The sequence below is a fragment of the Musca domestica genome, unplaced genomic scaffold, assembly GCF_030504385.1.
Source record: "Musca domestica strain aabys unplaced genomic scaffold, Musca_domestica.polishedcontigs.V.1.1 73, whole genome shotgun sequence".
NCBI lineage: Eukaryota > Metazoa > Arthropoda > Insecta > Diptera > Muscidae > Musca > Musca domestica.
The window spans coordinates 3,185,616-3,192,800 of record NW_026712390.1 but is presented as its reverse complement, the minus strand read 5'-3'; the positions used below and the strand labels follow the sequence as shown (position 1 = coordinate 3,192,800).

The window sequence follows — 7,185 nt, the reverse complement described above, 5'->3', positions numbered from 1 at the left end:
CCCTGGTGTTGCATTGTAATTAGATGTTTTATGAATGATGTGCAGCCAACCAAACACCAACGTGCCAAGGTAATGTTGCTGCTGCCGCACCCCTCCCCCCTCACCTTCATTGCCCGTGCTTTATGGTCCGTGTACTGCAATAAACTGAGTTTCCATGGTGTTGTGTGTTTTTCAATTTTCTTTAGAATTCATAAACTAGGCATTTCCTGCTCTCCACTGGCTGTGAGACGAGCTATTAAATTCAATAAAAATGAAAATAAACTAAACCAATGCACCTTAATGGCCGACCCAATAGTTCACAAATGTTAGAGGAAAGGCACGTTCCAAAGCTAATTAAAGTTTAAGAACATAATATTTAATAGCGGATCTTCAAAAAAAAAAAGATGAATGAAATCAAAAAGAGAGAGGGAGAGAGAGGAAACGGATGGTATAAAAATATACAAAAATTATGTCGGTATTTTAAAAAAAGTTTTCAGATTTTTTTTAAGGACGACATCCGATATCTATCATGTTTAGATACCAGATCTTGGGTTAGTAAAAATATTGGATTATGTGAAATTAGAAGAGAATCGGACGCTTATTTTGGAATTTATGACCATTGCAATTCTTCCAAAATTTTGACCCCTTTGTGGGGGAGGTATCAGAAGGGGTGGGCCGATATCTATCATCTTCACAACAGGTTTTGTGTTGATAGAAAAATTCAGATGTCTAAAGTTTGGAGAGAATCTGATGCTTATATCGCATTTTTTAAGCATTTTGGTTATTCAAAATGTTGGCCTCTTTGTGGGGGAGATACCTGAAGGGGTGGGCCGATATCTGTCATATTCACAACAAGCCTAGTGTCAGTAAAAATGTTGGGATGTGCAAAGTTTCGAAGGGATCGAATACTTTTTCTTCATTTTATGAGAGTTATAATTATTTAAAAAAATTAACCCGTCGTGGGTGAGGTACCAGAAAGAGTGCGCCGATTGTATCCCATCTTCACACCAGATCTTACATTTGTAAAAATATTGGAATGTGTGAAATTTGAAGAGAATCGTATGTCCAGTTCGCATTTATAAGCGTTTCTGTTTCTCAAAATTTTGACCGCTTGTGGGGGAGGTACCAGAAGCAGTGGGCCGATGTACCCCATCTTTACAACAGATCTTATGTTTGTAAAATATTGGAATATGTGAAATTTGAAGAGAATCGCATGTCTATTTCGCATTTATAGGCGTTTCTGTTATTCAAAATGTTGACCGCTTTGTGGGGGAAGGGTACCAGAAGGAGTGGGTCGATGTAGCCAATCTTCACAACAGATCTTATGTTGATTGAAATATAGGAATTGTGAAATTTGAAGAGAATCTGATGCTTATATGGCATTTTATAGGCACTTCTGTTTTCAAAATTTGACCGCTTTGTGGGGGAGGTACCAGAAGGAGTGCCGGCCGATGTATCCCATCTTTACACCAAATCTTATGTTTATGGAAATATAGGGAAATGTGAAATTTGGAAATAATCTGATGCTTAATTGGCATGTTATGAGTGTTACATTTATTCTAAAAAAATTGACCCGTTGTAGGGGAGGTACCAGAAGCAGTGGTCCGATATCTACCATCTTTGCAGAATATGATGTATTTGTAAAAATATTGTGATATGTAAATTTAAAGAAAATTGGATGTTTATTTTGCATTTTATGAGCGTTTTTATTATTTAAAAATGTTGCCCCTTTGTGGGGGAGGTACCAAAAGGAGAGGTTCTATATACTCGATTTCCACATCGGATATTGTGTCGATAAAAATATTAAGATGTGCTAAAATATTAAAATAATAGGATTCATATTTCGCAATTTATTAGCGTTTTGATTATTCAAAATGTTGATCCCTTTGAGGGGGAGGTGCCAAAAGGAGTAGACCGATGTATCCCATCTTCACTCTAATTCTTGGTTAATGAAAATATTGATATGTGTAAAATTTGAAGAGAATAGGATTTTTATCTCGCATGTTACGCGAGTTACAATTATTTAAAGATTTTGATCCATTGTGGGCGATGTACCAGGAGGAGGGGTCTGTTCCATCCGTTCTTCATAACCAGATCTTATATTGATAGAAATATTGTGATGTGGCCGAGTTTGAAGAGATTCGCATGCTTATTTAGCATTTTGTGAGAGTTATAATTATTCAAAAATTTTGACCGGTTTTAAGGGCGGGTACTAGAAGGAGGGGTCTGCTCCACCCGTTCTTTACACCAGATCTTGCCTTAATGGAAATGTTGGTATGTATGAAATTTGAAAACAATCGGACTCTTATTTCACCTTTACAAAGTTTTAATTATTCAAAATTTTGTCCCCTGCGGATTTGGTCCATAGGGACCTTGGTCTATTTTGATGATGGCACGTTTTAGCCGTATCAAATGATACATACCCTCTGTAGTCGTATGGCTGAGGGCATAAAAATATATTTTTTTTTTAAATCCTAGCCTATTTTAAATATTCAAATGCAACTTTGTTTCATGATCCAGTTTTCTGTTGCTTTGTTTTATATTCACAGCTAATCAATATTCCATAGGCATTGAATTCTGAGTTTATTTTTTTAGATTACAAAATAAGCTTAAAACGTGTTTCAGCCGATAAATGTTATTGCGATGGATTTTTCGTCATGAGCGAGGTTTAAAAAAAAAAAATAAAATAAAACGAAATTTAAAAATTAATTTATACAATTTTGTTTATGCAAATATTTTCAATTATTATTTCATTATTTTTTATTATTATTTTTTTTTTTGTGTTAAAAATAATTTTTGTATAAATTTTTTTAAAATATATTTTTTGTTATTTATAATTTTAGTATTTTATGTACAATTTTTTTTTTAGTTTTAATTTTTGATTTCTAAATCCATATTTTTATAACTTGTCCTTTTAATTTTTTTTAGTTCGTTCCCATTGGCTGGGGTAAAATTTCTTTAAATATTTGTCACTTGCTTTCATTTATTCCAATTTTTTATTTCTTCAAATAATCACATTTGCTTTAAACAAACAAAAGCAAAAAAAATATTTGTTATCATCCGGGCCAGTATGGACCGGATTTAAAGATAAGAATTTTATTTTGTGTAATATTCACGTATTAGCTAAGCTTCCAGAATAAATTCTCCATACAAATATTTAGTAGTAGATTTTTTGATTAAAATTTAAATATGTTAATTTTTTCTATTTTCTAATTTTTTGTTTTTATTTTTAATTTCTGAAATCGTTTTCTCATTTTTTTTTGCAATTGGTATCTCTAATAAATTACTTTGATTAAAACACTTCTAGGCAAATGAAAACGCGACACCAAAAACCAAAATAAACGATTTTCCAATATTTTAACACGATTCGTCGTGGTCACGTTTGATCGATTGAAATGATTTGGGGAAATTGTACGGAAAAGAAAACGATGAGCGGCGGCGATCTTTGGCAAACTACAAAATTCACGGGCAACGGCAGCACAACAACTCACGAACCCCCTGCGAGTGAAAAGAAAACAAACCCAATTTGTTGCTCTCCTCAATTGTTGAGACACTGGTCGTCATCGTCGTTTTCTTCTGAAGGAATCAAACAACAACAATATATGAAAAGAAACGAACGAACAGCAACGATGTAGACGACATCAACCGACTACTTTGATAGACACCACCAGCATCAAAGAATGTATGTATTTTCCCTTCTCACAAGAACAACAACAATACAAACAGAGAATAATCATAAAATAAAAATTACAATCATAAAATAATGATGACGCGGGATTCACATACAAAATAGCAGCAGCAGCAGCAACAAAAACAACTACAAATAATATCCCAGAAAAATGTACAATGAGAGCAAAAATATTGATGGCATTCATCCCATCAACAAACCACCCAATTGTGTGTGCACACACACACGACCACACGCATACACATAGCATCACTCCTCACCCAGCAATAAAGCAAATAAACAAACCTCTGTGAGAAGGCCCCCCCAAAAAGAGCATACATTTCCCCGAACAATGATGGCGAGGATTCGGCATTTGAGATCCCCCGAAAGAGAGAGACAAAATCAAAGGGAGGCCTTAATTCGTGATGAGAGCATACAGATATTTATTTATTTGCCCGCATTAGCAAAGCCAGCAAAGAGTGTGACAATTTTTTTTAAATGCATGACACGATTTAACGGCATAGAACAAAGGTCAATCACTTGATGGGAGATTTATTCAAAGAGATTAAGGGAGAGAGACAGACACAAAGGCATTAAGAGATCATTTAGAGGTTGAAATGGGGGAGTTAACTAGGGGAAATGATTTAATGAGGGCAAAAGTAGTGGATTTATTCTTAAGGGATGTTGCAATGTGGACATAGACAAATTAGAAGGGAGAATATGATCGAATAAGAAAAAGAATAATAAATGGGAATTATGTTGCCTTAAGAGAGTAACAGAGAAATTCAAAAGGGGCAATATTTCATTAAGAATAGCCGTTCTTGGTTTATTTAATCAAAAAGGGGGCTTCTCAAAGGAGTTTTATTTTCTGTGTAATCTATTTCATTTTTTTGTACCCTTTGTGTTATTTATTAATAAATAAATTTATTTCTTTATATTTTTTTTATAAATATATAATTTTACTAAACGTCATATTATTTCTTTTTTTAATATTTTATTTAAGATTATAATTTTTGTTTCTTATTCAAATACAACTAATAGTGAGTCTAGTTTAGTTCCATTTTCTTATTTCCCTCTTTTATTTATTTTTTATTTTTTATTATTATTATTTGTTTTTTTTTTTTTTTTTTTTTTTTGAAAGGTGTTGTACACTTTCGTGATCACACTCCACACACACAGGCACACTCACACCCATCACATCACTTGATCATGATCAGCTCGCAAGGTGTTGAGTTTAATTTATGCCATGTAAAATTTTTGAATATTATTTTTGTTGTTGTTGTTGTCGGAAATTTCTAATAGAATCTCATAAATCTAACTTCCTCTTGCCGTTCAAACAAAAGAAAAAGAATAAACGACACACACTAATGTGCGTAATAATGTGCGGAAGCCACCTAATGGTGTTGGGAGAAAAAACCGAGAACATTAGAAGGTGTTTTGGTGGAACGGAAATGCTTCCAGCAAGAAATTGACAATTTAGAAATTTTCAGACAATTTTGTAATCCATAGGAAAATTGTGAAGAGGGGGGTTTAAATTAAAAAAGCCGATTTTCTTCATTTTTTTAATTTTCTTAAACTCTTTAAATATTGAAAAATTTAAAATAAAATAAATTTTGAACAATTTTTAATTTATTTTCTAATATTTTTATCCAAATATTTTTGTAGATCCTAATTTTTTCCCCTCAGCCATATGGCTACAGAGGAAATCTGTCTCATCGACATAAATGTTCTACACTATAAGTCTGTTGCACTAAATCCGTTTCAGGACACTTGGAATCGATCTAGGGTGTCCGTCTGTCCGTCCCATCTGCCTGGCTGATTTCTACCAACACAATATCTGGTATGAAGAACAAATAAAACGGACCATTCCTTCTGGTATTTCCCCCACAAGAGGGTCAAAATTTTGAAAAATCATTAAACTCATGCAACGCGAAGTGAGCATCCGATCACTTTCAAACTCGTCGTATCCCATGTTTCCATCAACATAAGATCTGGTGTGAAGATGGGATAGATCGGATCACACCTTCTTGTACCTCCCTCACAAAGGGATCACAATTTTGAATACATTTATCTCTCATAAAAGGCAAAATAAGCATCCGATTCTCTTCAAAGTTTACACATGCCAATATTTCAACTGTCATACGATCTCGTGCGAAGATGGGATATATTGGACCACTCCTTCTAGTACCTCCCTCAAAAAGGGCTCAAAATTTTGAATAACCAAAATGCTTGTAAAGTGCAAAATAAGCATCCGATTCTCTTCAAATTTCACACATTCCAATATTTCCGTTAACACAAAATCTACTGTGAAAATGGTATATATCAGCCCGCCCCTTCTGGTGACTCCCCCACAAAGGGGTAAAAACTTTAAAAAAACAAAACGTTCATAAAAAAGCGAAATAAGCATCCGATTCTCTTAAAGTTTCACAAATTAAAATATTTCAACTCGCACAAGATCTCGTGTGAAGATGGTACATACCAGCTCACTTCTTCTTGTACCTCCCCCACAAAAGTTAAAAATTTTTATTAACAATTTTTCGCAAAATCTGGAATCAAATCTCAAACCCGTCCAAAAAAGGGTCAATATACTGAATAATCGTAATTGAATTCAATATATATTAAAAAAATCGAACATTTGCTGAAGGTATACATCTTTAGACAAAACCTACTGATATTTGTTCTAATTTTAATCTGGAATTTATCTAAAAGTACATATCCAATTTTTATATATTTTTTTAATATTCCTTCAAATGTTTTCTTTTAAAATATCTATTTTTTATTTTTTATCTTTTAAATACGTATTTTTTAATCAATTAAAAGAACAAATTGACCTCCATTTCCGTCGTTCTCTTTTACAGGGGAATATGGGAGCATTTATTTGTTTGTATTGAATGTTAATGCGTTATGAAGAGAATAAGTTATTGCTGAGGGATATTGTGGGAGTGTGAGAGTTCATTCAATGAGAATCTAATTGGAGTCAATTTCTCAAAGAGAAAAGGGTCAACTGTAAATGGAATTGAATTGTTGTTGTTTTTTTTTTTTTCTAAGGCAATGAAGTACTTTTTAATAGATTTGATTGATGTGGTAGAGATTTACAAAACAAATCTCTGCACTATTTATGTTCAAGAGGGAGAAGGGGAAAAAGAGTAATAAAGCAGAAATGTAAACAAGAACAATGCTAATGGTCTCCGCTCCCATTAGAATAGATGCCTTTGACAAAGAACTGAATTGCGTTTTTTAATTGTTTTTTTTTTTTTTTTTTTTTTTTTTTTTTTGCTGTAAATGTTTTGAAATGAAAAAATAAAACTATAAAATTCAAAAATTGCCTAAAATGTCGTACAATTTGAAATGAAGAGTATGATTTTTTTTGAAAGCAAATCAAATCAATAAATAAACATAAAAATTGAAAATCATTAAATAATCTTCAAATTTTTTTCAAATAAAAATTGGGATTTTTTTTCTGAAATTTTTGAAAAAATAATACTTTTAAAATGGCACCACAATTGAGGTAAATTTATTTGTGCCAATTTTCGTGACAA

General features: G+C 32.6%; 1 protein-coding gene across 4 annotated transcripts in view; it reads right to left on the bottom strand.

The window, feature by feature from the left end:
* Positions 1-7,185, bottom strand: part of LOC101899507 (rab11 family-interacting protein 3) — a 119,976-nt gene that overhangs the window by 55,323 nt on the left and 57,468 nt on the right. The window contains exon 1 of one of the 4 annotated variants that reach the window (XM_059130343.1): positions 3,267-3,466. The exons of 2 other annotated variants lie outside the window; for them this stretch is intronic. The gene's annotated coding sequence lies outside the window, so the exon portion shown is untranslated. Of the gene's footprint in view, positions 1-3,266; positions 3,467-7,185 lie in introns of those variants that run through there. One more of the 4 variants, XM_059130340.1, reaches the window with a different exon arrangement.